The 24,761-nt window shown below is 46.3% G+C and overlaps 1 protein-coding gene across 1 annotated transcript in view; it reads right to left on the minus strand.

The window, feature by feature from the left end:
• Positions 1–24,761, minus strand: part of PIP5K1B (phosphatidylinositol-4-phosphate 5-kinase type 1 beta) — a 241,410-nt gene that overhangs the window by 215,479 nt on the left and 1,170 nt on the right. The gene's annotated exons all lie outside the window — the stretch shown is intronic.

A 24,761-nucleotide genomic window follows, 5' to 3' on the forward strand; every position in this document is an offset into this window, starting at 1 on the left:
AGCTGATCACAGACTGTGTCCAATCACAGCTGATCACGGATGTAAACAAGATTTGCAGGTTATCGACAATTCTCCCCTCACACTCAGAGCGTGAGGAGAGGAGAGCTGAAAACCTGCAAATCCACTCAGGGAATATCTGCACTGACAATCAGGGCACTGATCATCAGTATCCTGATGACCATCAGTGTAGCCCCAACAGTGCCCACCAGTGCTGCCAATCAGTGCCCACCAGTGATGCCTATCAGTGATGCCTATCAGTGCCTCTACAAAAGAAAACGTTGATCACAGTGGAGCAATCATTCTAGGTCCATTATTCACACAACTCTAAACTGATGACCTATAGGAGTTTTAAAGCAAATGTAGGGAACAAAGGAAACAAAGGAAATTGTAGGGTACCAAAATTGTGTGCCTATTCACAGGTGCATGCAATTTTAAGCCCTGACATGTTGGGTATCTATTTACTCGGAGCAACCTCGTATTTTATGCAATTCGGTAATCTATTTCATTTGTATGTCCTGAGAAAATTGAGTACTGTCCGTGACACTTTTTTTATTTGCACTAACATACAATTTTTCAGGACAAGCTTTCGGGGTATGTCCCCTTCTTCAAGGTCCAAGCAGTACTGATTTACAAATTTTTAAGCAGAATGTAAAAAAAAAAAAAAAATACCTCTGAGGGAAAGAAGAGAAAAAAAAAGAGAAAAAAAAAACACAAAAAAAAAACCACATACAAATCAATGGCAATAAAGATAACAGAAGAGTTAGTGAGATAAGACAGAGGGAGAGCTATGGAATGGGGGGGGGTTGCTAGTCACAGAGGGGGTTGTAAAACTTTAGTATAATGAGTAAGGAAACCTATATCTAAATTCAGGCCATTATTTTTTGTGTCAAAAAGAATTATCATTCTTAGTTCAAAGGTTTTCCTTTCCTGGATAGTTCTGAAATTCCCTTTAAGAACTAAAACATTGAGGTCTTCTATAGTGTGGTCCGGTTGTGAGAAGTGATGTCCCACAGGTGTGCATAAACTGTCTTCTTTATGTTCCTTGATGGTATGTCTGTGTAAATTCATCCTCGCTTGCAACTTCTGTCCTGTTTCACCAACATAAGATCCTTTGCTGCACCTTTTGCATTGGATGAGGTACACAATATTATTGGAGGTACAGTTGTAAGATCCCATGATATTGAAGGTCCCGTTTGTGTGACACTTTTGGATAGATTGATCTGGTTGCATAGTTTGCAGCGCTTTTTATTGCAGGGTTTGCTTCCATTATTTGTGACTTCATAATCAGAGTGAAGTTTCCTGCTGATTAGTTTGTGTCTGAGGTTGGGTGGTTGTCTGAAAGACGGCTACAATCACATTAAAGCGGAGGTCCACCCTAAAATGGACCTTCCGCTCATCGGATTCCTCCCCCCCTCCGGCGCCACAATTGGCACCTTTCAGGGGGAGGGGGGTGCAGTTACCTGGATAATCCAGGTAACTGCACCCACTTCCGGGCTAGCTCTCTGCGGAAAGGGGCGTACATTACGCCCCTTTCCGCAAGTGCCCGCCCCCTTCCGCAAGTGCCCCGCTGCCTGCTGGGAAACACACAGATCCCAGAGGCAGCGGGGACCGTCCTCATTGCGCAGCGCGGCTCGCGCATGCGCAGTAGGGAACCGGGAAATGAAGCCGAAAGGCTCCATTTCCTGATTCCCATACCCAAGATGGCGGCGGCAGCACTCGAGTGTCGATCTAGAGATCGGCTTCGGGTGCCGACATCGCAGGCGCGCTGGACAGGTAAGTGTCACTATTTTAAAAGTCAGCAGCTGCAGTATTTGTAGCTGCTGACTTTTTAAAAAAAAAAAAACGCGGAGTCCCGGCGGACTCCCGCTTTAAGTATTTGTATGTCCTAAAATTATCTTTAGTGTATTTTGTACTAACATTTGCACTCGATAAACCCTTGCGCTAATACTATGTGACTGTGTGACAAAAATGCAACTACCATCATTTTAATCTCTAGGGTATCTGCTTTCAGAAAATATATACTGTTTTGGAGATTAATCTTAAGACCTATAAGGATTTTTAAAATGTGTACAAAAAATGCAAAAACAGCTCAGGCAGGGAAAGAATTAAAGGATATGAGAGCTTTAACCCTTTTGCCGTCAGATCCTTTTTTGACTCCCCCCCACAGTGTTCTGCCTCAAGGATATTAATTAACTTGTTTTGACTGCAATATCAGATTTGACCACAAGATGGAGCCAGAGGTAAACCTACTGTTTTTGCAGAAACTAGAAACTGTTCATCTTTACCAATAGTTCCCATCATTCTTCAGTCTAAGGAAGAGAAACAGGTACATCCTGAGAACTCAGACTCCATATTAAAGACTGAAAGAAGGAACTAGCTTACAGAGCACATGTTGGACAAAAACTTGCATCCCCTCAACACGGCATTGCTGGTGAGAATTACTTATTGCCATCTACAGCCTAGCTTACTCATTGTATTTCTGTATATTTCATATACAGATTATATGTATCTGTATTTGTTTTTTCTCAATATTTTCACCCCACCCTGTTTTGTTAATAAAGCTTCAAAACAACACTCAATCTGGTTTATTGCAGAATAGGAGGGTTTAGCTGCATGTTGAGCTACACACAGGGAAACGTGTAGCGGGGACAGAACACACAGTGAAAAAAATTATTTTAAGCCTGAAGCTTAGATAAAGCCCCTAAACATGATATATTTTCTGTCAGCAGAGGCCCTGAAAAATAAAATTCCAATTTCCACTTAGTGCAATCAGTTTTTTTTTTCCAGTAATAAAAATACACTAATGTTCATTTTAGCAGACACAAACGCAAGCCCATTTTTTTTTATTTTTATGTAAGAGATTAAGCTGTGCAGCGCAAATAGATACCCAACATATCAAATTGTAAAACTGCTAGCTCCCATAAAACTGACAAACTTCAGTACCTGAAACGTTCATTGGCAATGCTTATGACCCTATTGGTCATCCGTTTAGTGTTAACCTTGAATAATAGCTGTAGAATTATTGCTTTTATTCCAGCATGCACATGACAATATGTAAAATGTGTAGTACAATTGACATTCTTAACCACTTAAGCCCCGGACCATTTTGCTGGCTAAAGACCAGAGTACTTTTTGCAATTCAGCACTGCGATGCTTTAACTGACAATTGCGCAGTCGTGCGACGTGGCTCCCAAACAAAATTCCTTTTTTTCCCCACAAATAGAGCTTTCTTTTGGTGGTATTTGATCACCCCTGTGGTTTTTATTTTTTGCACTATAAACAAAAAAAGAGCAACAATTTTGAAAAAAACTCATTATTTTTCACTTTTTGCTATAATAAATATCGCCAAAAAATATATAAAAAAACATTTTTTTTCCTCAGTTTAGGCCGATACGTATTCTTCTACATATTTTTGGTAAAAAAAATCGCAATAAGTGATTATTTATTGGTTGGCGCAAAAGTTATAGCGTTTACAAAACAGGGGATAGTTTTATGGCATTTTTATTAATATTTTTTTTTACTAGTAATGGCAGCGATCAGCGATTTTTATTGTGACTGCGACATTATGGCGGACAGATCGGATATTTTTGACACATTTTTGGGACCATTGTCATTTATACAGCAATCAGTGCTATACAAATGCACTGACTCCTGTGTAAATGACACTAGCATTGAAGGGGTTAACCAGGAGGTGGCAGTGTAGGGGTTAAGTGTGTCCTAGGGGCATGTTTCTAACTCTGGGGGCGTAGCTGTGATATACAGATCACTGATCTCTGCTCCAATCACAGGGAGCAGAGATCAGTGTCACTTGTTGCTAGGCAGAATGGGGAGATGCTGCTTACATCGGCATCTCCCCATTCTCCCTCCCCGTGAGACGATCGCGGGTATCCCCGCGGCGATCGAGTCCGCGGGACCCACGGTCTGACTCACGGGGGTCCCGACTGGCACGCGCGCCGCCGGCGCGTGCAAACAATAATGGCATGGTGGCAATTTTAAATGGACATACCTGTACGCCAATTTGCCTGTCTGTGCCATTCTGCCGACGTACATCATTGTGCACCGGTCAGGAAGCGGTTATACAGTTATACAATTTTGATTAGTATATGGCCAGCTTCATGTGAAAGGGACAATTCTGCTGAACTTTGCTGTGAAGATAGAAGTCATGACAAATGCTAATGCAAAGAAAGACATTTTACTGAAAGCCAATCTAAAGAAGGTAATTTCATTTAAAAAAATGAGTAAACATGGCCGTAAAGGTTGCTAATTCTACTGAACATTAAAGGGGCATATCCCTGAAAGGTCATATAAAGGGTGTTTTTGCATTTCAGTATAGGCTGCTGGACAAAAGTTTGACAAAGTGCGGTTGGTACTGTATGTAGGAAGAGGAGAAAAGAAAAGCTGGAGCTGCTGGGGAGGCCCTGCCCACAACTGCCTGTAAAGGAGATTGTGGGAGCAGTGATTGGCTGTAGGCACCAGCCCACCACTGAATGAGAACTATGGGAGCTGCATGGACTGGTGAGAAATGTAGTCCCCAAAAGAGAAAGTGCTGTACAGAGGAGACTGTGTAGGACTATAGGTCCCAGGAGCTAAGCAGCTACAGAAAGAGAAAAATTATTGGAAGACCCAGCTATAGAACAGTTATCAAATGGAGAACCAGGGGAAGCTGCTGGTGTGCTGCTGATCTTGGGGACACTGCTGAGAGCCAATGCTCCCTGAATCACTAAGTAAAGTATGAGTTGTATCTGCTAGTTACCACTGAGCCAGAGGGATTGCTTGGTGTGAGCAGGGGACCATGCCCTGGAGCAAAGAAACCAAGTGAGCTGAGGACATCTGCATGCGAAATGTCTGTAGCTTTGACCAGGATCACTGCTACTGCATTCAAAGCTGCCACCAGTGGCGGAACTACCAGGGTCATTAAGGTCACACTTGCGACTGTGCCCTGGTGTTCCGCCACTGTGGGGGAGAACCAAGCAGTGTTGCCAGTAAGAAAGGCCCTTTTCTGCTGTCTGTAAATGGTGGGTAAATCCACAAACGTGAGCAAAGAAGTAGTAGGGCAGAACAATGGTAACCAATAAGGAAAATTGTAGGGAGGAGTAGCTAAGTAAGCCTCATAAGTAGTAGGCTAGGGTCCAGAGACAAAAATGCATAATAACTTCTGCCCTCAGAAGTCACACTTGGACTGCCACATAGCAAGGCCCACATTCAAACACCAGGTCAGCAGTGAAGGTAGCAAGCTCTCCAGCGTCTGTGCCTATGCACTGGTACACAGTGTAATTTACGTATTTGTTTAAAATACCCAGATAACTCTCAGCAGTTCACTATTATTGACTACAATATTTACTTCAAGCTCCTGAAGAAGTATGCCAGCGCGAAACATGTAGAGCTCTGAGTTACTCTACCCTTCACATGAACCTATACCAGGCCTACCACATTATTTATGCCTACATCTGTACAAACATATGTCAAGTTATAGTTCGGCCTATGTATAGTTTTGGTGACATCTATGTGGTAGTATACTAGCTTTCGATGCTAGGCATTTTTAACTTCACCTTGTATGTCTTTTAGATCTTTTCCTTCTTGTTGTAATAAAATATATACTTTTAGATGACTATATGTGTTGTGGTACCTTTAAAGCCCATTTTGAGCCCACTGGTTCAACTTTGTCTATAAGTTAGGATGTGGCACCCTTTTACTATATTAGCATCCACAGTGCCACCCTACGGGGGTGCCTTCTTTTCTCATCACTTTGTGAAATTAGGTTTGAGAATATCCAGTTTATAAATTGTTATTATTGCAATTGTTAGTTGCCATAGTTTACTCTTAATATCACAGTTTTTTCCTCTACTGGGTGTGCTGCCCAAAAAATTCAACTTTCTTTCAGCCTTAGTGTGTCAGTGAGTGTGGTGCCACTTAGGGGGTCATTGGCGCTGGAAACAGGGGACCTGTACAACAGTGACTCCTTCAGGGGTAGCACTAAAAGTGGGGGGGTCTCGTCCAGGATTTTCCCAGTTTCCGTAAGTGAACGGTGCAGACAACAAGCCAGACAGTCTTCATGGACCCTGTTGCCACCAGTGAGTAGTATAAGAAGCATAATGGCTGGTTGGGGTTAAATGTAGTGGCCGACATCACCAGAGATGCATAAACAAATGTGCAAAACCACCAAGTAGTGATGGCAAAAGCTCCTGAAAAAAAGCGAATGTTCATACTGGACAGAAAAATAGAATGAGTGACCTCCTACACCTGTTTGCTGATAGAGTAGAGGAAAGCAATTCTGGCTTGCTTTTGGGATGAGAGTGTGCACACCACAGGTGATGTTGATCTACCTGAACACTTCAACAAGTCACCCAGAGAGTCCCAGTTAGTTAGCTCCAGCCCCTGGATTTCTACCTGTTTCTTTTTTCACAGATGTAGGCAAACTGGTGATGAGCCTTTTGAAGAACACTTTCCCACCTGTTACCTATGAGTATTGGAAGCCGCTGCTCTTTTTCAAGGACATTTTCAAGGACTCTGAAAACAAGGATGGATCAAGCTTCTCAGGTCCTGGGGAAAGGGGTATCTCAGAGGTGCTGAAGAAGCAAAGAATCTGTGAGAATCTAAAGGGCCAACTGCAGAGGTGGTTCACAACAAGAGGAACTTCAGTCAATTTAAAAAAATAAATAAAAGTCTACAATTGCTGTAACTACTGACTTTTAAGAAATAGGCACTTACCAGCCTAGGAGTCCAGCCCTGTTTGTTCTTCACTGGTGTTCGAATCCCCAGCACTCCCATCTTGGCTGTGGCAGCCGTCTGTGACTTCCTGCTGTTTCACATCTGGCTTCCCACTGCTCATGCACAAGCTTGCTCTGCATTGTCATGTTGGTCCAAAGGACTCCTGGGACATGGTCCCAGGAGGTTACAGGTGAGGGGGTAAGCCAAACTTCCATAATTCTCACATAGTCAAGAATTCCATAATGGGGAGTGGGTACCTGTCATAAAAAGGTACCCCCCCCTCAAAAAATCCTTTCAAATATGTTGGGGGGAGAGAGAGGCAGATTAAACTTAATTTATAATTTTGAACACACCCAACAACAGAGGGGAGAACCTGTCAGACTACATAATCTGAGTGGAAAAAAATATACCCAAAACCATCCAAACGAAAGGGATAGACCCACTAAAATGTGGACAGAGTCTGGCTCGCTCAAGTCCTACAGGATGCCTGCCCAAACCATCCCATTGTCCTACAGGTTCTTTTGAAGAGCTATAGAAACACTCCCACATATCCAGAACCGGTGAGAGGAATCAGGGAGAAAAGAGATTTGCTGGAGGAGAAGAATATATATTCGAGCAACACTACAAAGCAAGCTGCCAAATGAGAGGAGATTCTCAATCTGAGTTGAATATTGAACTGCCATGGGAGACCACATGATCTCAAGTACCATCTGACCAAGCAATGCAGAATTTACAGGAGGACGGTGGGAAATATGACTCTGAGGTGCTGGTGTACTTGGACAACATTATCATCTTCAACAGAACCCTTAAAGAACATGAGGAGCACCTGGAGAAGGTCTTGTAGAGACTCCACAAGGAAGAGTTGAAGTTGTCCCTTGAAGAGTGTCAGTGCTATCAGCCTTCAGTCACATATCTCAGCCACCGACTCCAAGAAATTGGAAGCTGTCACCTCCAGGCCAAAACCTGCAATGTGACTGAACCTAGGTTTTTTTTTTTGGGGGGGGGGGAGGGGTTCTGCTCCTAATAGTGAAGATTGATAGAGGGATTTGTCAAAATATCCTGACACATAAATTAATTGCTGAGGATCGAGGATGAAAAAGATAACTAGTGATGGACGAACTTCCGACGGGACGTTTCGCGAACGCGGACCGCGAACGCGGCCGATAGTTCGCGAAACCGAAAGTTCGCGGCGGGCCCCATTGACTTCAATGGGAGGCGAACTTCGCAAACCTTTAGGTCAAATTTGCAGCCACAAAATAATTATTAGCTGGGCAAACATAGTCCCACCACATGGCCAATGACATAATACATGTATGAGGTGAATTTGGGATCGATAACTACAAGCATTCTTTTTTTATATGGGAAATTGTTCTGACAATTCAGGACTGTGGAGCGCATGAAGGCAATGGAGCAGACGGAAGGTCAGGGACCAGAGTAGGCAAAGAAGAGGGTGCAGGAGATGATCACCAGCAGCGTGACATACAGCAATGACACCTGCACCGTGATAGAGTCATCTGACAACAGCACCGTGATAGAGGGCACGGAGATCAGCAGCGTGACATAAAGCATTAACACCAGCACCGTGACATACAGCATTGACAGCAACACCGTGATAGAGAGTACTGACATCAGAAGCGTGACATTAAGCACTGACATCAGCACCGTGATATACAGCACTGACAGCAGCACCGTGATAGAGGGCACTGACATCAGCAGCGTGACATAAAGCATTAACACCAGCACCGTGACATACAGCATTGACAACAGCACCGTGATAGAGAGCACTGACATCAGAAGAGTGACATTAAGCACTGACATCAGCACCGTGATATACAGCACTGACAGCAGCACCGTGATAGAGAGCACTGACATCAGAAGCGTGACATTAAGCACTGACATCAGCACCGTGATATACAGCACTGACAGCAGCAGCGTGACATTAAGCACTCACACCAGCACCGTGATATACAGCACTGACAGCAGCACCGTAAAAGCAGCCCCAGGAGTAAGTCAGCACAGCACAGGGATGGTGTGATCCCCTCATAATAAGAACCCCCAGGAGGAAGTCAGCACAGCACAGGGATGGTGTGATCCCCTCATAATAAGCAGGCCCAGGAGAAACTCAGCACAGCACAGGGATGGTGTGATCCCCTCATAATAAGAACCCCCAGGAGGAAGTCAGCACAGCACAGGGATGGTGTGATCCCCTCATAATAAGAACCCCCAGGAGGAAGTCAGCACAGCACGGGGATGGTGTGATCCCCTCATAATAAGCAGGCCCAGGAGAAGCTAAGCACGGCACAGGGATGGTGTGATCCCCTCATAATAAGAACCCCCAGGAGGAAGTCAGCACAGCACAGGAATGGTGTGATCCCCTCATAATAAGAACCCCCAGGAGGAAGTCAGCACAGCACAGGGATGGTGTGATCCCCTCATAATAAGCAGGCCCAGGAGAAACTCAGCACATCACAGGGATGGTGTGATTCCCCTCATAATAAGAACCCCCAGGAGGAAGTCAGCACAGCACAGGGATGGTGTGATCCCCTCATAATAAGAACCCCCAGGAGGAAGTCAGCACAGCACAGGGATGGTGTGATCCCCTCATAATAAGCAGGCCCAGGAGAAACTCAGCACAGCACAGGGATGGTGTGATCCCCTCATAATAAGAACCCCCAGGAGGAAGTCAGCACAGCACAGGGATGGTGTGATCCGCTCATAATAAGCAGGCCCAGGAGGAAGTCAGCACAGGGATGGTGTGATCCCCTCATAATAAGCAGGCCCAGGAGAAACTCAGCACAGCACAGGGATGGTGTGATCCCCACATAATAAGAACCCCCAGGAGGAAGTCAGCACAGCACAGGGATGGTGTGATCCCCTCATAATAAGAACCCCCAGGAGGAAGTCAGCACAGGGATGGTGTGATCCCCTCATAATAAGAACCCCCAGGAGGAAGTCAGCACAGCACAGGGATGATGTGATCCCCTCATAATAAGCAGGCCCAGGAGAAACTCAGCACAGCACAGGGATAGTGTGATCCCCTCATAATAAGAACCCCCAGGAGGAAGTCAGCACAGCACAGGGATGGTGTGATCCCCTCATAATAAGCAGGCCCAGGAGAAACTCAGCACAGCACAGGGATGGTGTGATCCCCTCATAATAAGAACCCCCAGGAGGAAGTCAGCACAGCACAGGGATGGTGTGATCCCCTCATAATAAGCAGGCCCAGGAGAAACTCAGCCCAGCACAGGGATGGTGTGATCCCCTCATAATAAGAACCCCCAGGAGGAAGTCAGCACAGCACAGGGATGGTGTGATCCCCTCATAATAAGCAGGCCCAGGAGAAACTCAGCACAGCACAGGGATAGTGTGATCCCCTCATAATAAGAACCCCCAGGAGGAAGTCAGCACAGCACAGGGATGGTGTGATCCCCTCATAATAAGCAGGCCCAGGAGGAAGTCAGCACAGCACAGGGATGGTGTGATCCCCTCATAATAAGCAGGCCCAGGAGAAACTCAGCACAGCACAGGGATGGTGTGATCCCCTCATAATAAGAACCCCCAGGAGGAAGTCAGCACAGCACAGGGATGGTGTGATCCCCTCATAATAAGCAGGCCCAGGAGAAACTCAGCACAGCACAGGGATGGTGTGATCCCCTCATAATAAGAACCCCCAGGAGGAAGTCAGCACAGCACAGGGATGGTGTGATCCCCTCATAATAAGCAGGCCCAGGAGAAACTCAGCACAGCACAGGGATAGTGTGATCCCCTCATAATAAGAACCCCCAGGAGGAAGTCAGCACAGCACAGGGATGGTGTGATCCCCTCATAATAAGCAGGCCCAGGAGAAACTCAGCACAGCACAGGGATGGTGTGATCCCCTCATAATAAGAACCCCCAGGAGGAAGTCAGCACAGCACAGGGATGGTGTGATCCCCTCATAATAAGCAGGCCCAGGAGAAACTCAGCACAGCACAGGGATGGTGTGATCCCCTCATAATAAGAACCCCCAGGAGGAAGTCAGCACAGCACAGGGATGGTGTGATCCCCTCATAATAAGCAGGCCCAGGAGAAACTCAGCACAGCACAGGGATGGTGTGTTCCCCTCATAAGCAGCCCCAGTAGAAATATGACACCGCTCAACCTCTTCAAAGAGGAGGGTAGGGGCATATAGTACGGTATGCTTTTTTGGGACAAGGAAGTGAGCCAAATGAAGAAAGAAGGTCTGTGTGCTTGATTAAAAAAATAGTTTATAGACATATACATGGTCTACTGGTCACATGTGTTGAATTCCTCTGAGATCCATGCCTCATTCATTTTTATAAATGTGAGGTAGTTAACACTGTCGTGAGCTAGGCGAGTACGCTTATCGGTCACGATCCCCCCTGCTGCGCTGAACGTCCTTTCGGACAGGACACTGGATGAGGGGCAAGCCAACAGTTCGATTGCAAATTGGGCAAGCTCTGGCCAGAGGTCAAGCCTGCCCACCCAGTAGTCCAGGGGTTCATCACTCCTCAGAGCGTCCACATCGGCCGTTAACCCAATGTAGTCGGACACCTGACGGTCTAGGCGTTCCCTGATGCTGGATCCGGATGACACCTGTCGATGGGTCAGCTGAAAGAATGACCTCATATCCGAAGTCACCAACACATCTTCAAACCGGCCTCTTCTTGCAGGCGCTGTTGGATTGGTACCCGCAAATCCTTCTCTGGGAGTGGGAATTGCTCCTCTGCCAGCGCACGCAAAAGCAGAATGCAGCATTTCTCGAAGCAAGGCCTGGAAATGCTGCATTCTGACAGCCCTCTGTGACGGCGGTAACATTTCCGCCATTTTGTGTTTGTATCGGGGGTCTAAGTACGTTGCCACCCAGTACTGGTCCTTGACCCTTATGCTTTTTATACGGGGGTCCCTATTAAAACACTGGAGCATGAAGGCCCCCATTTGCACTAAAGTGGAAGCGGTGTGGTGGCCTGGCTCCTGCTCATCATCCAGGATAATGTTGTCCTCTTCATTCTCCTCTCCCCATCCACGCACAACAGGGATCCCAGAAAGGTTTAAAGCATGCTCTTCTTGCTCCTCCTCATCCGCCCCGGCACCATCCTCCTCTGACTCCTCTTCAGACTCCTGTTGTTGACTTGTCTCAGATAGAGTAGCCCCCCCTGGGAATTCATCCAGCATTGCGACTTCCTCATCTTCCCGCTCCTGCTCCTCCACAGCCTGATCAATGACACGACGCAATGCACGCTCCATAAAGAAGGCATAAGGTACCATGTCACTGATGGCGCCATGGCTGCGACTGACCAGTTTGGTGATCTCCTCAAATGGCCGCAGAAGTCTGCATGCGTCGCGCATGAGCAGCCACTGGCGCGGTGAAAAAAACCCCAGCTCCCCAGAACCGTTTCTGCCGCAGAGTTCATACAGGTAGACGTTATCTGCACGTTTCTGCTGGAGCAGCCTATCAAGCATATAGAAGGTTGAGTTCCATCGCGTCGGGCAATCGCAAATAAGACGTTTGACCGGCAGATTGTGTCGCCGCTGAATGTCAGCAAGGCGAGCCATGGCCGTGTAAGATCTTCTGAAATGGGCCGAGATTTTCCTTGCCTGCCGCAAGATGTCCTGGACCCCAGGGTATTTGACAAGGAATCGCTGCACGACCAAGTTGAAGACGTGTGCCATGCATGGCACGTGCGTAATTTTGCCCTGTTTCAATGCGCTAAGCAGATTGGCACCGTTGTCACACACCACTTTACCAACTGTCAAATTGAGCGGTGTTAGCCACTGATCTGCCTGTGAACGCAAAGCTGAAAGGAGTGCCGGGCCAGTGTGGCCCTTGGCTTCCAGGCACAACAGACGCAGCACGGCATGGCAACGTCTCACCTGGCATGTGGAATAGGTTCTGGGGAGCTTGGGCGGTGCAGCGGAAGAGACGCTAGCAGCGGAAAAGGAGGAGGCAGCTGAGGAGGAGAGGGAGGAGGATGGAGTAGGAGGAGGAGGAGAAGAAGAGTCAGGCCTGCATGCAATCCGTGGTGGTAAAACCAAATCTACACGGGTGCCACGGGTTACATGCTTGACGGCCCTCAGAAGGTTCACCCAGTGGGCAGTAAAAGTGATATACCTTCCCTGCCCGTGTTTGCTAGACCACGTGTCTGTGGTCAGATGTATCTTGGCACCGACACTGTGTGCCAGAGATACATTCACTTGCCGCTGAACATGGCCATATAGCTCTGGGATGCCCTTCTCCGAGAAATACTTCCTTCCTGGGACCTTCCATTGTGGTGTTCCAATGGCCACAAATTTGCAAAAGGCCTCCGAGTCCACCAGTTTATATGGCAGTAGTTGGCGGGCTATCAGTTCTGACAAGCCAGCTGTCAACCGTTGGGCAAGAGGGTTATCCGGCGTCATCATTTTTTTACGCTCGAACATTAAGCCCACGGAAGCCTGCCTTTTTGCAGAAAAACGTGAGCTTGGCGTGATGGAAGGTGGAGTGGAGGACAATTGTGAGGAGAGAGGAGAAGGAGAAGTAGAAGACGAGGCTGGACGGTGAGAGCCTGCAGTGTGGCTTTGTGTGTTTCGTTGCTCCCACTGGGCTCGGTGATGGCTGCTCATGTGCCTTCTTAAGGCGGTTGTCCCTAGGTGAGTGTTGGGCTTACCGCGACTAATGTGTTGACTGCAAAGATTGCAGATGGCAACGCTATTGTCAGCAGCGGACACGTTAAAAAAAGCCCACACTGCGGAGCCATGTGCCGGTGCCCTGGGAGCGCCAGATGTGACCGTACATGGTCGATGACTCGCTCCTGATACATTTGCAGTCTGCTTTGTCCCTCCTGTGCAATGTAAGTTATTCCTGCTTTTCCTCCCTATCTGCTGGTCCATATCTCCCTCTGAACTCCCCTCCTCTTCCTCTCTTGTGGGCACCCACGTGACATCACTAGACACGTCATCATCAACGTCACCTTCCCCACCGCTATAAGTAGAGATCTCGGAGTAGGCAGCAACACCAGGGACCAACCTCCTCTTTGGGCTGATCTGGGTACTGTCGTCAGACTGCTGAGTAGCGGTTGTTGCTACCTCCTCTTCCTGATCCAATACCAAGAGTGGCTGCGCATCAGAAATGTCCTCTTGATATGGATCGGAAAATAATTCCTGTGACTCAAACGGAAGGTATGTGGTGGTGGTGGTGGTGTTGTTGTTGGTGGTAGTGTCTTTGGGGGTGCACATAGCAGAGAGTGAAGAAGAGGGTGCAGATCGAGAGGATGAGGAGGGTGCAGAAGAGTAAGGCTGAGTCAGCCACTCAACCAAGTCTGGTGCGTCCTTTAAAGTAATTGAAAGCACCTTCTGCAACTTCCCACTTTGGCTCAAGGCTGGTGCTCCTGCCCTACCCCTACCACCCCTGCGGAAGGGCCTGCCTCTTCCTCTGCCTGTCATTTTTTAAATCACCCTGTGACAAAACTCTAAGTCCCTATACCGATGAAGGACTGCTGCAGTATAGGGCATTGGTCAGCAGTAGTGCACCTCAACCCTATGTATTGTGGATCGATACCAGTCCTTATAGAATAGCAGACTGTACCTCACTCAACCCTATGTACTGTAGCACCCTAGACCAAGTTACCAGTCCTTATAAGAACTTTTGTGGACCAAGCAGGTTGTGTGTGACTGATTAGAAGACTTTACGTCAGTCCCTATACCAATGATGGACTGCTGCAGTATAGGGCAGCGGTCAGCAGTAGTGCACCTCAACCCTATGTATTGTGGACCGATAACAGTCCTTATAGAATAGCAGACTGTACCTCACTCAACCCTATGTACTGTAGCACCCTAGACCAAGTTACCAGTCCTTATAAGAACTTTTGTGGACCAAGCAGGTTGTGTGTGACTGATTAGAAGACTTTACGTCAGTCCCTATACCAATGAAGGACTGCTGCAGTATAGGGCAGCGGTCAGCAGTGGTGCACCTCAAACCTATCTATTGTGGACCGATAGCGGTCCTTACAGAACAGCAGACTGTACCGCACTCAACCCTATGTACTGTAGCACCCTAGACCAAGTTACCAGTCCTTATAAGAACTTTTGTGGACCACGCAGGTTGTGTGTTAGTGATTAGCAGACTGTACTTCAGTCCCTATACCAATGAAGGACTGCTGCAGTATAGGGCAGCGGTCAGCAGTAGTGCACCTCAACCCTATGTATTGTGGACCGATAGCGGTCCTTACAGAACAGCAGACTGTACCGCACTCAACCCTATGTACTGTAGCACCCTAGACCAAGTTACCAGTCCTTATAAGACTTTTTGTGGACCAAGCAGGTTGTGTGTTAGTGATTAGCAGACTGTACGTCAGTCCCTATACTGCTGAAGGACTGCTGCAGTATAGGGCAGCGGTCAGCAGTGGTGCACCTCAACCCTATCTATTGTGGACCGATAGCGGTCCTTACAGAACAGCAGACTGTACCGCACTCAACCCTATGTACTGTAGCACCCTAGCCCAAGTTACCAGTCCTTATAAGAACTTTTGTGGACCAAGCAGGTTGTGTGTTAGTGATTAGCAGACTGTACATCAGTCCCTATACTGCTAAAGGACTGCTGCAGTATAGGGCAGCGGTCAGCAGTGGTGCACCTCAACCCTATCTATTGTGGACCGATAGCGGTCCTTACAGAACAGCAGACTGTACCTCACTCAACCCTATGTACTGTAGCACCCTAGACCAAGTTACCAGTCCTTATAAGAACTTTTGTGGACCAAGCAGGTTGTGTGTGACTGATTAGAAGACTTTACGTCAGTCCCTATACCAATGAAGGACTGCTGCAGTATAGGGCAGCGGTCAGCAGTGGTGCACCTCAACCCTATGTATTGTGGACCGATAGCGGTCCTTACAGAACAGCAGACTGTACCGCACTCAACCCTATGTACTGTAGCACCCTAGACCAAGTTACCAGTCCTTATAAGAACTTTTGTGGACCAAGCAGGTTGTGTGTTAGTGATTAGCAGACTGTACGTCAGTCCCTATACTGCTGAAGGACTGCTGCAGTATAGGGCAGCGGTCAGCAGTGGTGCACCTCAACCCTATCTATTGTGGACCGATAGCGGTCCTTACAGAACAGCAGACTGTACCTCACTCAACCCTATGTACTGTAGCACCCTACACAGACCAAGTTACCAGTCCTGATAAAGAGCTTTGTGGAACAAGTGAGTTGTGAATGATTAGCAGACTGCAGCAGAAGGGCAGCAGTCAAGTATAATATTCTTTCTATATTTGGAAGAAAGAATATTATACGTGTACAAACCTATTACCATACCACTGATACCAGTCCTGAAAAGAACCTTTGTGGAACTAATAGTAACAGCAACTCTTTAAACTGACCCTCACTGCCTGACACACTGCTTCCTTCCTGTCCCTATACAAACTGGCAAAAAAGAGGAGCCTGGAACAATTACTGGTTACTGGAATAGCTCTTTTGTGGACCTGATAGTAACAGCTAATGATGATGATGATGATGATGATGACTAAACTGACTCTCCCTGTAGCACACACCGTCCTGTCCCTTTCTCTAAACTGACAAAAGACACTCAGGCTGCTGCAAGAATCAGTAGCACAGCAAACCTATATACACCTAACACCTATACCAGTCCTGAAAAGAACTTTTGTGTACCAAATAGCTAGCGATTTATCTCTCCCTACTCCACACAGCAACCTTTCCCTATAGTGACAGAAGAAAGAATGTAAAATGGCCTCCGGATCGGGTGTATTTATAGATTAGGGGGAATGTCCAAGTGACCTTGTGCTGTAATGTCTCAATTGGCTGTCCTGTACCCCTTGATGGATGTGTCATCAGGTCAAAGTTCCTTTACACAGTAAAAACACGGAAGTCCGCCGGGCGAACGACGCCAATAGTCCGCCGAACTGGCGGACCGCGAACAGCCGAAATTCGCCGCGAAACGACCGCCGGGCGAACTGTTCGGCCATCACTAAAGATAACTCGTAATGATCATGGTAAGCCTGTAGAGTCAAAGAAAGTCTAGAGAATCAATACAAGACGACTGGTCCAATCAGTGTGAGTAGGTATTTTGCCTGCTAAAGAGAAGTTTGAACACTGCCCCTGTTCTGGCCTACACTGACTCAACTTTGCACTGTGATCTACATGCTTTCCAAAGCTCTACTGTGACCTCACTCAAGTGAGAGGTGGAGCCTTGCCTGTTTCTTCTGTTTCTTCTGGGGAAAGATTGAGGAAGGACCAAGCAGAAGACCCTCTCTACAGTCTTACCTTAAAAGTCCTGGAGCGTGGTCATTCAAGAGCTCTTTTTAGTGAATTCTTTGAAGGAGGTATGACTGGTGCACACAGAATGAGATCAGCTACAGCTGTGTGACGGAGTGGTCTACCGAAGGGGCCCTTTGAACAATCCCAAAGACATCTGCAATTGTTTCTTGCAGAGAAGCATAGGGAAACAATGTTATCTGCCAAACATGATGATCATGAGCGCTTGGGATGAGAGACGATATTAAAATTTGTGAGAAACCAGTTCTACTGTCCCTGCACATTGACCAAGTTTAAAGTGCTTGCCATTCCTGCCTACTCGGCATCCAAAGTAAAGTGTTGCCCTCCAGAACCTACAAATTCACTGACCTATGGAGTTGATGTGCATTAATTTCTTGTGTCTGGAACCATATTTGAGTAGACAGGGAAATGTCCTGGTAGTGACAGATAATTTTACATCTTACGCTTTGATTAGGGAAAAGGTTAGCCTGTAGATTTAGCTTTTGGCACCTCTCTGGATCAGTGTCTGTAACATCGAACAGAAGGTATGTGATCTTGTCAGAAGGAACTTAAAGGCGGCTTATGAGAAGACCTAGGATGCATCAGATATCCAAGGTCAACAGAACAAGAGGAACTTTGACCTGAGAATTAGGCAGTCCATAGATTAGTCAGTTTTTTTGTTCAACCAGCAGTTTTTGCAAACCACAATGCACCACAGAGCAACAGAGCCTGTGGCCATTAATATATACAATTCTTCTCTGTTAGTGCCGATTGTGAGGATTTAATCTGGTTTATGATCCAGATTTTTATGTAGTTCCTATATTATGTTCGTATTAGATTAACTATGTATAATGATTTTTTTGGGTAATGTTAGAGAAAGTGGTATAATATTTGCATTTGGTAGTTTGATTTTCTATTATTTTTAACTGGTGTTATTTATTCTATGTAGTATTTTAATAGGATGGTGTGGTATAGTATTAATTCAGTTTTGTTACGCATTATTTGCTGTTATTGCTCATTTTATTGTTGTTATTGTGTTTTGTTTCCCTTTGTTATTGTGATGTTGTGTTGTGTTCATTTAATGTGATGTTAATAATTTCCCTTTGGGATTAATAAATGTAGCACTGACCCCCAAAGGAGCGGCTGATTATTTTTGGGCTTATCGTTACCTTCTTCACCTCGTGTGGGTCTAGGGGTTTCCCGAGGTAGATGGCCCAATGAACTTCAGAGCCTGACACTTGATCCACTTTAGGGGTTTTTATTTGCAAAAAAAACGTTGAACAAAACAGTTTCTCATTAGGGAATAGAGGGTATAGGTAGAAAAGCTCAGGTAATCTTGGAACTGCTGACACTTGATTGTCTTTCTCTATGCAATCCATGGAATTGCCATTCACAACTGGATATTATAACTATCGGATAAGTCCCCTTTTTGTGAATGTAGCAACCGACAGGTGATTCGAATAAAGAAAAGTCTCTGCCATAGACTTGGTTGTAGAACTTAGAATGAAAAGTCTCTCTCACAGACTCGGTTGTAACTGAAGGATGAAAATAGAGAACTCTCATACGGTACCAGTATCTTTCAGCCGGTCCAGCGATACCGTACGAGTGTGGATCCACCTGGTGTCCTTTCCAACTTAGCTTCCAGGCTCTTGCTGAACAGCCAGCCTTGTGCGTAGCCCTCTTCTGAAGAGTCCTCCCCTGGTTGCATTTTCAGTAGCTGGGCCTCTCCAAAACCGAGACAGCACTAGACCACCTTGGAACCCTCCTTTCAGTTACTGCGCCTCGGGCTAGCCAGCCCAGAGACTTGGAAACAGATGGATCCGCACCCCAGGCCATGAGGGCCTCTGGGGGCTGGTCAGGAGGACCAGGACCATGGAGTCAGAACATACTTCTGGACCGGAACCTCGAACCACATGACATCCGCATCTTAAGTACCCTCTCCCAGAAGACACAGCAAGAGTGACACTCCCACTGGGCTGGCTCCGAGAGAAAGTAACCTTAAAGCACCCAACCAGATTGTGTTTCCATGCCTACCAAAGGAGACCCCCATGGCCAGGCCGAACAACCATAGTCCAGTCAAACTGATGCTGTCAAAATTTGGAATAATAATACCCAAACCAAACTGCAGTTCAGGTGTAACTTTAAATTTCAAAAACACATACAGTATTCTGAATCTGGAAAAAACTGTCCTGATTCACACATCCACACATTCGAGGTGGACGGGGAAATCCACCCCGCTGAACTATTGTATTCTGACAGCGGGGAGACTTCTTTGAAATCAGAATACACTTCTCAGCACTGCAGTCTATAGCCTGCAGCGCTGATCAAGCAGGGAAAATCTGACAGGGCAGTTGCACAGAAGTCAATTGAAAGATCAACTACTGTAAAACCACAGTGCCCATACATGGATCGAAATTCGGCCAGTTCCTGCTGAATCAGCTGAATTTGAATCCATGTATGGCCAGCTTTAGTTTCCAGAATTTACAGACGAGTGATCAGATTTTTCTGAGAAATTAGGGTGTGTCTGGGTTGTCCTGGAAGCATAAGCTGGCTGACGGGTTGGGGTCCCAACTATACAGTACATTATCTGCAAGCATCTGTCTGGAAACCAAGCAAAATTAAATACAAATCTGACTATGGCTTTACCCATTATTCATATATTTTAACATAATAAATAAATAATATATGAGTATGTCAACCAGTTTGAATGCCACCCCTAATGCCTCTGATGCAGCAAGCGGCACCAACAGAACCAGTTAGACAGTGACCTTGGACCAACCCCACGCAAGCCTGTTCCTTGATGGGAATTCAACTAGTATATGATTTTGTCTTGGAAAGAGCCTAGCCTGTATTGCTCCCTTTTTTTTATGCACTATTTCTTTGGAACTATCTGGAACTTATGCATGGCTTACCAGTGGAACAACAGTCTATGTGGCGGTTATACACACATCTGCAGTGGTGGTGGACAGAGACTGTTGGGGAATGCATCTTACGATGCGCATCAGATATTCTTATTGCTGTGTCCCAATTGAGATAACCTCTGGCGGATGGTACATTGCATATTGGATGTCTATATAGCGATGTCTTTCCTTTATGCATACATATGCTTCAGTACTTGCAAAGATCTTTCAGAATGGAGGTTTCTTTTAACTACAATGTTATCATCTATGACCAGCATCCATACATTTATTACAGTCCGCCACTTTATATTTTTTCTTGGATGGCATGCGCATGTATGAAATTTAAGTCGTCTCTACTTCTATGGAATATATTGTGTTTTTGATACACATGGGCACATGTTGATGGAAGAATTTAAAGGTAGAATAGTATACCACATTCAAGACAACTAACCAAAATTTACAATACATTAAAATGGATGAATACTTCAAGATGAATATATATACGTTTTTACTGGATTTGTTAGAAAATCCATCATGGCATTCAATTGGTTAACATACTCATCTACTATTTAATTATTAGGTTTAAATATATGGACGATGGTTGGAGTCTTAGCCAGGTTTTTATTTATTTTTGTTTGGTTTGCAGAATATTTTTTGGATATGCTTCAGAGAATCTTGAGGATAGTGACATATTATCTTAAGCAACTTTCTTTTCTACCATTGTACCAAATTTTCCCAGAGGGTAAGACATGGCCGCTAAAAGTCTGGCACCAGAATCCTCCTCTACCCCTGAGAGAAGCCCCAACAGACTGACCTACCTTCTACTACAGCATCACATTTAAGACAAAGACCGGTAACCCGATTACAGTCTCCACGTGCTGCAGAAGAGGAGGAGGACAGTGAGGAAGCTGTCTCCATGGACTGGTTGTAGTCATCTGCGTCAATAGATGTCACTCCATCCACTTCTGCTACTGAGACCTAATGCCTACATTTGTCTATCAGACCCAAAAAGAAGAAAGACAGGTAGAACCTTCCATGCAACTGGTTCAAGAGAAAGCATAGGCATCCTCAACTACCCCTGTACCTGATGAAGAGCCCTCAGGAGAAGGTTCATCACAGTCAAAGGAGCAGAAAGCTAAAAGGTAAATACACCCTCCAAAAAAAACGTGGTACAGCTCCCTGGGCCAAAGTTTGGAAAAAAACATGTTCCAAGAGATGACGGTAATTTCCATTATGGCTTTGATGGATAAATACCCTGGTCTGCCTCCTGATACACCTTTGGCAGAATGTTTACTATAAAATGTGTCAAAAGATAAGTCTGTTCTGTTTATTAAACTGTTGTATAATCCTATGCTGTATTACACCTACTGTATATATAGCCATATTGCCTTTTTTGGGGACCAAAGACTTTTTGTGGGGGGGGACTATGTAGCCCAGCAAAGCCAGCATGTATGTTGGTGGTCGCACAGCTGTGACAGGACCACCCACTGAGACTATGATATTTCTGCTATCTCTATTTTTGTCTGCAAGTACTGGAAGTGGCTCTGCCTGGGGAGGAGGGAGAGGGAGCAACTGGAGCAAAGGTACAGCTCTGGGAATGAGCTCTGTGTGCCTGTTTGCAGGGAGAGGGGAGAACGAGAGAAACCAAGAAAAGCTGCAGCTAGAGCTGCTGGAGATGCCCTGCCCACTGCCTGGAGAGGAGAAATGGGGAGCTGTAATGGCTGTAGGCAGCTAGAGGAGAACTGTTGGAGCTGCAGGGACTGGTGGGAAACATAGTCCCCAAGAGAAGAAGTGCTATACAGAGGAGACTGTGTAGGACCACAAGTCCCATGAGCTTAGCAGCTGCAGAAGAAGAAAAATGACTGGAAGCCCAAGAACAATTTTCCACATGGGGGGGGGGGGAGCTAGAGGCATGCTGCTGAGGCTGGTGACGCTGCTAAGTGCCAGTGATGCCTGTATTACTAGATCGGGATTAAACTATTGTAACGGCCAAAAACCACCAAGCTGGAGGGATCACCAAGCAAGCGCAGGGAACCCTGCCTTGAAGCAGAGGGACCCAGTGAGCTGGGGGGGGTATCTGCATGCAGATTGTCTATAGCTTTGCCTGGGATCACTGATACATTGTTCAGAGCTGCCACCTTTGCCCACAGGGACTGCAGAAGAAAGCCTGACCATATGCCTATTGTTCTGGACACCCATGAGAGGGAGGAGACTCTGGGATGAACTTAAGAATGGTGTGAGGCAATTGGATGTATTCTCGATCCTGGCTTTCTCCTCACAGGGCAGATTGAAAGCAACAGGAGCCATTGGCTTCTGCTGTTGTCAATCAAATCCTTTGATAAGGGGGCAGGACCAAGCTGCACTGTTTGGGTCAAAGGATGCACACAGCGTGGCTTAGAATGGAGCCACTTCCTATGGTGGCACACTGAGAAGAGGAGGAGGCCAGAGCACCGGTGGGGGACCCAAGAACAGGAGGATGATGGGGGCTACTCTGTGCAATTCCATTGCACAGAGCAGGTAGGTATAACATATTTGTTATTAAAAAAATGAAATATTAGCTTTACAGACACTTTAGATCAGGGCCTAGGAGGTGCATACATTGCCTCTCAGGTACTCTGTGAAATTAGATTTGATAATATCCAGTTTGTAAATTGTTTTAACTGCAATTGCTATCTGCCATTGTTTACTGCTACTGCCACTGTTATTTGCTCACTTACCACCCATATAAATCGCCATACTTTCAGCCACAGTACGCCGGACAATTCGATCGTGTGTGGGCTCCAGCTGACTTTTTCATCGTAAAGTCTGGTGGACTTATGCCACGTACACACGACCAGACTTTTCGAGGGACTAAGTCTGACAGACTTTCGACGGAGTTCTGACGGAGTTCTGACAGAGTTCTGACGGACTTTCCGAATGAACGGACTTGGCCACACACAATCACACCAAAGTCCGACGGATTTGAACGTGATGACGTATGACTGGACTAGAATAAGGAAGTTCATAGCCAGTAGCCAATAGCTGCCCTAGCGTCGTTTTAGTCCGTCAGACTAGCATACACACGAGCGGATTTCTCAGTAGGAACTGGGTCCGGCAGAGTTCTGTCGGAAAAATTTGAAACATGTTTCATTTCTAAAGTCTGTCAGACTTTTGCAAATCAAAAGTCCGCTGCAGCCCACACACGTTCGAATAGTCTGCCAGAATCATTCCGTCAGACTTTTGATGTTGAAAAGTCTGGTCGTGTGTACGGGGCATTAGAAAGTAGTTTTGACTCAAAATTTGTCCGCCGGACTTGGCTTTCAGCGGACAATCCATTCGTCAGTGTGCTAGTCCGGCGGACTAAGAATGACACATGCTCTGAAGCAAGTACGAGAAGGAAGCTATTGGCTACTGGCTATTGAACTTCCTTTTTCTAGTCCCGTCATACGTGCTGTACGTCATCGCATTAGAAATCGCCGGACTTTCGGAGTGTCCGTGTGTGGCCAAGTCCGTTCGTTATAAAGTCCGGCGGATTGTTTGCCGGACCAATTCCACCGGACAATTCGATCGCGTTGACGCGGCATTAGTGTATCAGATAGTGTAGTGCTACCTAGAAGGTTGTTGACACTGGGACCAGAGGATCTGAACAACAGCTGCTCTTTTTGGTTAGCACTATGTGTTGAAGGAGGTCACTGAAGAGATGGAGGTCCCCCATCAAAACTTTGCTCTGGGTTCCTGTTATTGTAGTTATTCTGAGCACAATAAAGCTGGCCATACAGTAAGAGATTTCTTTGGCCGAGTGATAAAAATACAACAGATTTGTCCATCCACACTAATGGCATTAATGGATGAATCCCCTCTGAAGGGCTATAGTAGTCTGACAGCTGTGAGCTCCAGCTGTCAGGATACCCAAACAGTACCTGCAGCCAGGGCAGGACTTACCATTGGGCTTGACTGGGCTCAAGCCCATGGGCCCCGCCAAATAGGGGGCCCCGCTGAGATACATAGCCGAGTGTACTCGGCTCAGCTCCGCTCACAGTCACGCCCAGTCCTGCCCTGTGATGGACATAACACAGGGACTGGGCGTGAACGTGAGCCAAGCCGAGTACACTCGGATACTCTCTGCGCCGCTCAGAACTGCGACAGGACCTGAGAGCCGTCAAGAGGACCTAAGAGCTGCCGAGATGTATCTCGGCGACGCCATTTTTAAACTTCAAGACTGCAATGACAAGGCTACAAATGACAAGGCTGCAAATGACACTGGGGCAAGGCTGCAAATGACAAGGCTTCACTGACAAGGCTGCAGATGGATGGGAAAGGCTGCAGATGGACACTGATAAGGGTGCATTGATGGGCATTTAAATGTAAGTTTTTTTTCCTTAAACTTCCCTCCTAAAAGTTTTTTGCGTTAAAATTGCCTCCTAAACTTCGGGTGCGTGTTATACGCCAATAAATCCCATAATGTATAGAAGGTAGGGCCCGAAAATGACTCAAGCCCAGGGGCCCCCACCACCCTAAGTCCTGCCCTGCCTGCAGCTGAAAGATTGCAGGGTCTGAACAGCTGATAATGTTTGGCCCTGCTCCATCAACAATAATAAATTGAGTAATTGACTTTTGCCAAGTCAGCTGAATCATGGTATTAATATGTGGCCAGCTTAACTCGAGAGAAAGATGTGGGACAAGCAAACCATTGCTGTCTCAGCTGTGCATCCCTAATGGATGGGCCACCACTGGTATTGGGTCAGGAGATGACAACATGAAGTAAAAAGGAGAATCTACATTTATTTGACAAGTGTCTCCCTTAGATTAACAATACACATTACAATCTGACTGTACAATCTCTGAACAATAAACCTTAGATCAACCAAAAGTATTTAATATGAGGACCTATCCAATCAGTTTGTATACAATCAGGCACGCTCTTGCAC

Source organism: Lithobates pipiens, unplaced genomic scaffold, assembly GCF_037356315.1.
Source record: "Lithobates pipiens isolate NorthernLeopardFrog02 unplaced genomic scaffold, aLitPip1_a1.2 Scaffold_13, whole genome shotgun sequence".
Lineage (NCBI taxonomy): Eukaryota > Metazoa > Chordata > Amphibia > Anura > Ranidae > Lithobates > Lithobates pipiens.